Source organism: Fukomys damarensis, unplaced genomic scaffold (assembly GCF_012274545.1).
Source record: "Fukomys damarensis isolate Sample0158 unplaced genomic scaffold, DMR_v1.0_HiC HiC_scaffold_14, whole genome shotgun sequence".
In the NCBI taxonomy this organism is placed as follows: Eukaryota; Metazoa; Chordata; class Mammalia; order Rodentia; family Bathyergidae; genus Fukomys; species Fukomys damarensis.
Window position 1 is genome coordinate 61,408,072 of NW_022900926.1, and position 7,802 is coordinate 61,415,873.

Sequence of the window (7,802 nt, forward strand, 5' to 3'; positions counted from 1 at the left end):
TTTTTTTTTTTTTTTTTTTTTTTTTTTTTTTGTACCAGGTATCAAATTCGGGACCTTGCACTTGTAAGGCAGGCATTGGAACCACTGAGCTAAATCCCCAGCCTGTAGAATTTTTCAAATACATGAGGCTTCCTTGTTTAATGGAATGTTAAATATAAGTAATCTTTATTGATGTTCTAAAAAAAGAAATTTGCAAGTTTTCTTAAATATTTAACTTGAGATAAAATACAACTCATCTGATTGTTCTGCCTATAGCAGTTATTTTCTGATTTGCAATATTAGCATTGGGAGATTTATATTTCATATTCATGCAGTAGGAGTCCTCCATTCAAAGCATGGTTATGAAACTCAGCCTCCAAACTCTGCCTCAAGTGTTCCTTCAAATGCAGAAAGGGTTCAGCCTTGCCCTTCACTTCCTGCGCCTTTCCTGCAAAAGCATTGGACCCCACCTCACCCATCAAGGGCCTCATCCTGCGTTTCCAAAGAAATGAAGTTCTAACGGAATAAAGGGCATATGCTAAACAACAAGAGAAGAAAGCTTAATTTTACCCTTCTTAGTAAAGTGAAATCATAGAAAGGCTATACATGTATTTCTTAGGTTAAATTAAAATGCATTTGTTCTGAGCTTGACATATTAATTGCATGGGGCTTGGCTAATATTTTGCAGTAACATTATATATATGAACCAGAATATTTAGACAGTATCTTTTAAGCTCAGTATCACCAGACTATTACAAATCCCCACATTTGAAAAATGAAACTGAGAACTCGAATTTAGCTGGGCTTTGTGGCACATGTTCTTAACCCCAGCAGTTTAGGATGCTAAAGCAGGAAGATTACAAGTTCAAAGTCAGCAGTGCAGCTTGGTGGTAGGGGGTTCCTGCATACAATGTCCAGTACCAGAAAGAAAAGGAAGGAAGGGAGGGAGGGAGGGAGGAAGAAAAGATGTGTGTGTGTGTGTGTGTGTGTGTGTGTGTGTGTAGGGGGGAATCAAATTTATTACTACACTTTGGATTCCTGTTAATCTACTTACTAAGCAAAAAGCAGTGATTTCTGTTTCTAAACTTGAAATCTCAATATAAATGTGATGAATATCATATCTTCTTGATGTCTAAAACTAATTCTAAAATGAGATATTGTTCCAGACTCTTCTTCAAGGGGTGTACTGAGAGTGAAAGATGACAGAAAACTCTTCAGCATTTTATTTATTTTATCTAATTTAGGCATTTGTTCTTGCAGGCTGCTCATAGGCAGTAATTGTATTACTTTTCATGCTTGGTCTCCTGCTATTCCAAAGAGAAGACAATTCTGGAAACATTTCTCTCTTGCAGTTGAAATGAAAATTAAGGTGCCAGCAAAAACAAAACACTCTGCCCTGTAAGGAAATAGAATCTGGAGGCTGAGTTTAAATAGCTGGTGAAGAAAATTATAGCCCACCCCTTATATTTTTCTTCTTCTGCAGATCTTGGAGAAGGCAGAACATCGCTTCCTGGTGCAGGGGTGCAAGGCAATGTGCAGTGTGTATCAGCTACTGAGTGCTGAGTTACAAATTATTCCCAAATTACCACACAGCACAGAAGATGTAGCATCTCACAGAACAGCTGGAAGTCAGATGGGGAGCAGCCTAGGTAGGTGGTCCTGGATCACAGGCTCTCCAGAGGCCTATGAACCAAGCTGGGGAGACCTCATTCCAGTTTTCCACCATGAAAGAGTTTCCCAGGAAATACAGTTTTAGAACTAAAACTAGGATCATCCCTGGAAAACTGTGCCATGAGATGGTACAGCTATTGGTGGATTGAATAATATACTTCTAAACTCACACAACTTTTTGCAAGTTTTAGTTCTTTGCCAAGTATAAGAAGTGTGATCAAAAATATGTTGAATGTTTAATTTTTTAATGTATTGCAGTAAAAATACATTGCCATTAATTCCCTTCAAAAGCACTCTCCCCCACTCCCAACACACTTATCTTGTCAGTCTACCCCTTTCTTAAGCAGTTCTAGATGTTCTCTTTCATGAGTGCCTTTATTTGTATTTTCATGGCTGCTGTGATGTCACAAATCCATTCACACCAATTACCTTTCATGGTCATTTTGCCTGTAGAATTCCTGGAAATTGTATGGTGCTGGTGAATAATATGGATGACACACCATATTTTTATGAGCCTGCCTTTCCATTGAATGGGATTCAACAGCAGCTTTCACAATTCCCACAATTTCATAATTCTACAATTCATAAAGCCACTTCCAAAAGAGGTCTTCCAGAACTGTTTCAGAATATGGTAAGAATAATGGGATAAATACGTTCAAAGTGTGGGACAATTTTGAGGGGATTGGTAGCAAGGTGTATTTTACTGTAATTTTAAAAAATTGAAACATGCATTGTACAATTTGATCACGCCTTGTGTACCTTTCTAAGGACAAGCTCACAGCATGGCTCCTCTCAGAGATCACTGCCTTTTATAGTTTAGACTCTAGATCATACACCATCATTTCTACCTAAGACTGTTTATTAGAAGGAAGACATTGAGCTCAGCCAACAGTCAAATGTAGGACATTACAGAAAAGGACAGACAACAAAAGAGAAGGATTACTGTAGACATCTGGATGATTGGCTACCATATATTGTTAGTAAAGAATTGGGTTGATCCACAGGTGATGCTACATACCTGTACTCCCAGCACTCAGAAGACTGAGGCAGAGGGATCACTGTGAGTTCAGGGCCAGCCTGAACTGCACAGTGAGACCTTGTGTCAAAAAAAAGCCAAAAGAAAAGGCAGAGTTGAAAACATCACAGGTAGGTGTCCAGGTGAAACATATTTGCTTATTCACAGATACTATTGTGAAGCAATAAATGACTAAAGTCTCCTGCTTAAGCTGGTTGTCAGGAGAATAACAACAGCAGAGCAGTCCCTAAAGCAATAACTCCTCCTCGCAAATAACTCCTCCAGACATTCACACGGGAAAAATCAGACCTGTGAGAATTTCAAGGTTAACATTAAAAGGGAAAAATAAATACAAGAACTAAAATAGGTGTCTTAGTTCACTCAGGCTACAATAACAAAACCACCATGGACCAGAGAATTTCACTTGGCAGGAAGTCCTCGCTCAGCTTCCTGAAGCCCAGCAGTTCAAGATCAAGCTGCCGGCAGATTGGGGTCTGACTTTCTCGCTATTCCAGGATGGCTGTTTTTGCCACATCTTCTCAGGGTAGAAGGGAGAAGCAAGCTCCTTCAGGTTTCCTTTTTTGATCTTACTCTGAGGCTCCACCCTTGTGACCTAATCACTTCCCTGCACCACAGTAAAGATGATGTAATAATGTTCTAATATATGGACCTGGAGGGACACAGTCATTTACACCACAGCAGTGGGATAAAAAAACTCACATTTTATAACTTCTTTTGAAATTTACACACCAATGACTTTTTGTAATGCAGTGTAACACACAGGCTCTTGAGTCCAACTGTCTGGGTTTGAACCCAAACTTTACTGTCTTCCATGCACATGACACTGATCAAATAATATCTCCAAAATGGAGCTAATGCTGATGCCTACCTCATAAGCTGGTTGTGGAGGTCTGAGAAGCGAACAGTATAATCCCAGAATACTGCCTGGAGTGTGGTGTGTGACTGTCGGCCTTTATTACCAATGGTCATCATCTCAAAACCAGCCCCCACAGCCCCATTCTGGGTTCCATCTCATTTGCATAGCATTTCTGCTTTCATGCAGCTCTGGCTGGCTTTCCCCCTACCATCTCCATCTTTCTCAAGAACATTGCCCTGACTGGTTTACTTCCACACTCTGCCTGGGAAGTGTCATCCTCACATGCAGTTTCCATCCCCACCTGTGTGCCAACCCCTCACACAGCCAACTGTGTGCTCCATTTGCTCGGCTCAGGGCTCCAGCCATCAGCTAGACTCATAAGCAGTAGTGATGCAACCTATCTAAGCCTGAGACCATTACCTCTCCTGCTCTGTTTTCTGCTCATCATTTCCCTCTCCTGGTAAACAGTGTCACAAACTGCACAAGCCAGAGTTCCACTTAAGAATTATCTAGGGCCAGGGATTTAGCTCAGCGGTTCGGTGGCCTGCCTTGCAAGCTCAAGGACCCGAGTTCAATCCCCATACCAAAAAAAAAAAAAAAAGAATTATCTGACTTCTTCCTTTTAGTCGTACTCAGCATTCAGTCAATCATCCCATGTTATCTCAAAAATCTTTCCAACCTCTTTGCATCCCAATATCTCCATCTTCAAATGCCTCACAAGGCCTCCCCACCTCTGGAGGAGTTGACAACATGAGGAAAAGACAAGAACTTGAAATCTCAGTTCAGTCACTTTTGACTATGACTCGGATAAGACTCCATGACTTGGCTGCCTTTCTCACTGCTGGGACAAAATAGCTGATGCCTAAAGTTAAAGGAGCAAAGGCTTATTTCAGCTCACAATTTGTACAGGTTTCAGTCCATAGTTGGCTGGCTCCAAGGCAGAGTAACATGGCAGAGGGACATCAAAGAGAAGAAACAGTTCATGGTGTGGCAGGAAGGAGGCAGCAACAACAGCAGCAGCAGCCTGCCTTCCCTCTCTCTCTTCATATTTTATCCAGGCTATGAGCCCATTCATTGGTGCTACCCACACCCAGGGTGGGCCTTCCATTATGCACACCCAGAACTATTCTAAACCAATTTAATTACCACACACCTTTAATCCCAGTACCACACACTTTAGATTTAGCCCCACTAAAAGCCCTTGTGGCTTTAGGGGGACATTTAGATACAACCTATAATGCTCAATATCCTCTCTGAAAAAGAAAAAACAAGGAATAGTTAGGTACATGTACTAATCCCAGTGAAGAATGTAATCATTATATACTCTAAATACTTACTAATAAAAAATTAAAAATTAAAAAGAAACTAGCAAAAATAACCTTTTTCCATACCAGGAACCTTAGAAATTCAAGGCGTATCAGCTGTCTCAGATTACTGAGGTTGCCTGTCCTCACAGTGCCATGAGATCCTCAGTGACTTTCAATACTCATTAAAGTGAGGTAGCCAGCGAAGTACCCAAGAAAGACATTCTGCATCTATTCATTTCATAGTGAGCTGCTTTGCACTGGGTGGACCTAAGCTTTCCCCATCTCCACTGCTGGAAACACTGCTCCCCTGCTCAGTATATTCCTGAGCTCAAGTACCTGGGTGTCCACCACACGGCTCTCACGTGACCACCGGGGATGACGTAGAGGGCCATTGCTGGCCATTTTAGGTAAAACGACATTTTATCCCCCACGCATTAAATGTCGCACTGTTACTGTTTATTAAATTGTCTAATCAAATCCTTGAAAAAACCTACTATAAGCTGATAAGTCTCATACCTTTCTCAAATGAATATTCTTCAAAGGCAGAAATCTTGGGTAAACAGTATTTATCACACTTTGCTTTGTTCTGTAGAAAAATAGCTTGTGTAATGTTATTCACTTCAGATCAGACAACTGTGATAATGATTTGATTCAGGTTTTAAAAAGAAATATTTGTTTTTTCCTACAGAAGTCCCTGAAGGATAATTGGGTCTCACACTGGGAAAGAGTGAAACCTCTAATCAGACTTCTCCAGTCTCAACAAGGCACCCCAGTCACTGACCAAGCGGCTGCCAATCAGGTTTCAGGTGCCCTGCAGTGGGGAGACAAGGCGCTGTGTGTGACACCGCCACACAATTTTTACCTTCTGTCTGCTTCCTACTTCTCATGCTCACCCAGCCATGGCAAAAGGCTCACCTGTGGCCTCCCCACCCCGCAGAGTGGACCTCCTGTCTGTGCTCCTGTGGTCCAGAATTAGTGACAAGGAAGATGAGAGAGAACCAAAACAGAACTGTGAGAACCACTTCTCCATTTTCAGAACTTCTTATCCTAATAGAGCAAATAATAGTAATAGTCACTGTGGAACTTGAGCACATTTTCTAAGGTTTTTTTCCTACAAGAGGGTTTCTTTTCACCTAGGCTGGATAGTTATTAGCATTTCTCATAATTTTGATGGTCTTTATTCCTAAATTTGAAACGTTATTCTTTTCCTTTGCAAAATTAATAAGATCACGAGATAGCTGCATTGATGGATGTTGCAGACAACAAGATAACCATATCTGATTCATGAAATAACATCCAGGGTCTGTAACCAGATTAACTCCAGAAAATACATGGAAGCGTCTTCCTCCTCCACTTTCCAAAAAGGCTGTGAGAGACAGTTTTGCTGCTTCTTCCATTTGTCCGTGCTGTAGACAGCAAAGGCAGCCATTCATGACTATTGATGATGATCAGCACTGCAATTAGCCACTTTTTAAAAGAAAAATCATTTCTTTCTTATCCCCAAACCACCCGAACTCAAAATTTGCTGAGAACCTCAACACAGAAAGGAAAATATAAAACACACAATCTCACTCTCCCAGGAAAAAACATTGCTAAAATTTAGAAATGATCCTCATCTTCCGGCTTTTTTTCCTTTTCTTTTGAGTTGGGGTCTTGCTGTGATGCCCAGGCTGGTCTCAACTCCAGTGATCCTCCAGTGATCCTCCCGCCTCAGCCTCCTGAGTAGGTGGGATGACAGGCTTACACCAGGGCACCTGACCTCACTCCATGTAAAACTTCTAAGAACAAAAAGTAAAACATTGTCTTATACTTACACTTTTGTAACCATCTAAAATGCTTCATGCTGACACACCTTACCCAGTGAAACAGTTGTGGAGAAGAAAGCAATAACCAAAGGAGCTGCTGGTCCCCAGAAGGCCTGCTACAGAGAATGCACCTAAGTGCTCAATAACTAGAGAGCGAATGGCTCTCTTTATAGAAAATTAAATGGTTGCTTAGATTAAGTGGCTTTGGCAATAATGATATCATACTCACTGGCTTTTTAAGAATTTATTGCTAAGCTTCACATCCCCAGGGAAGAAAGGATCCATTCTAAGGATCGCTGAGAAACAAAGAGACTGCCTCAGTGAGGGGTCAGAATTCAAATCCAAACCTGACCGAACCCACGGGCCCGTAGCCCTCTCCTCCATAGCACGCTGCCTTTGAGTCCTGCTGAGGCGCTCAGGTGAGACGCCTACAGGACACCTCACCATCCACGGCCGGGGAGGACGGCAGAGGACCGCAGGAGGAGGACTTGAGTCCGCCCTGTGTGCTCCCGTCCGAGACAGGACAGCTGTCCGCCCCTTCACACCAGCTCTGTCAGGGCCGCTGAGCCCACGGACACCTTCGCTCGGAGGACAGTAACGAGGGGTTGTCTGTGTCTTCTCAGAAAGCTTTTCCACGAACCCACATAATCCCATGGCTGACCTGCCACTGAAATCTGAAGCAGATCACCTCGTGTGGGGAATTTTCTATCTTTGAAAACAATTTAAATTAGCCAACGAGATCTTTTTATTAGCCCTCTTTAATTTAAAGCGAAGTGCTGTGTTTGTGTGATGGGGAGGGAGGGAGGGAGGCAGGAGCAGAGAGGCTGGAGCCTATCAACAAGAAGAATACTATGGGGGCCAGGGATTTAGCTCAGTGGTTTCACCGCTTGCCCTGCAAGCACAAGGGCCCGAGTTCTATCCCCGGAACAAAAAAACAACAGAAAAACAAAACAACAACAACAAAAAAATACGTTTCCTCTGAGGAAATCTAAATATTCCATAAAAGGCAAATATGAAATTCTGACCATTTAATAATAGCTAATTTATTTTTAGTAGGATTTTACATTGTGCATTCATTGAAACCCACAGGATGCAGAACGCCAAGCAAGCCAGCCTCGCGTGAGTGCTGGATTCCGGGGGACGATGGT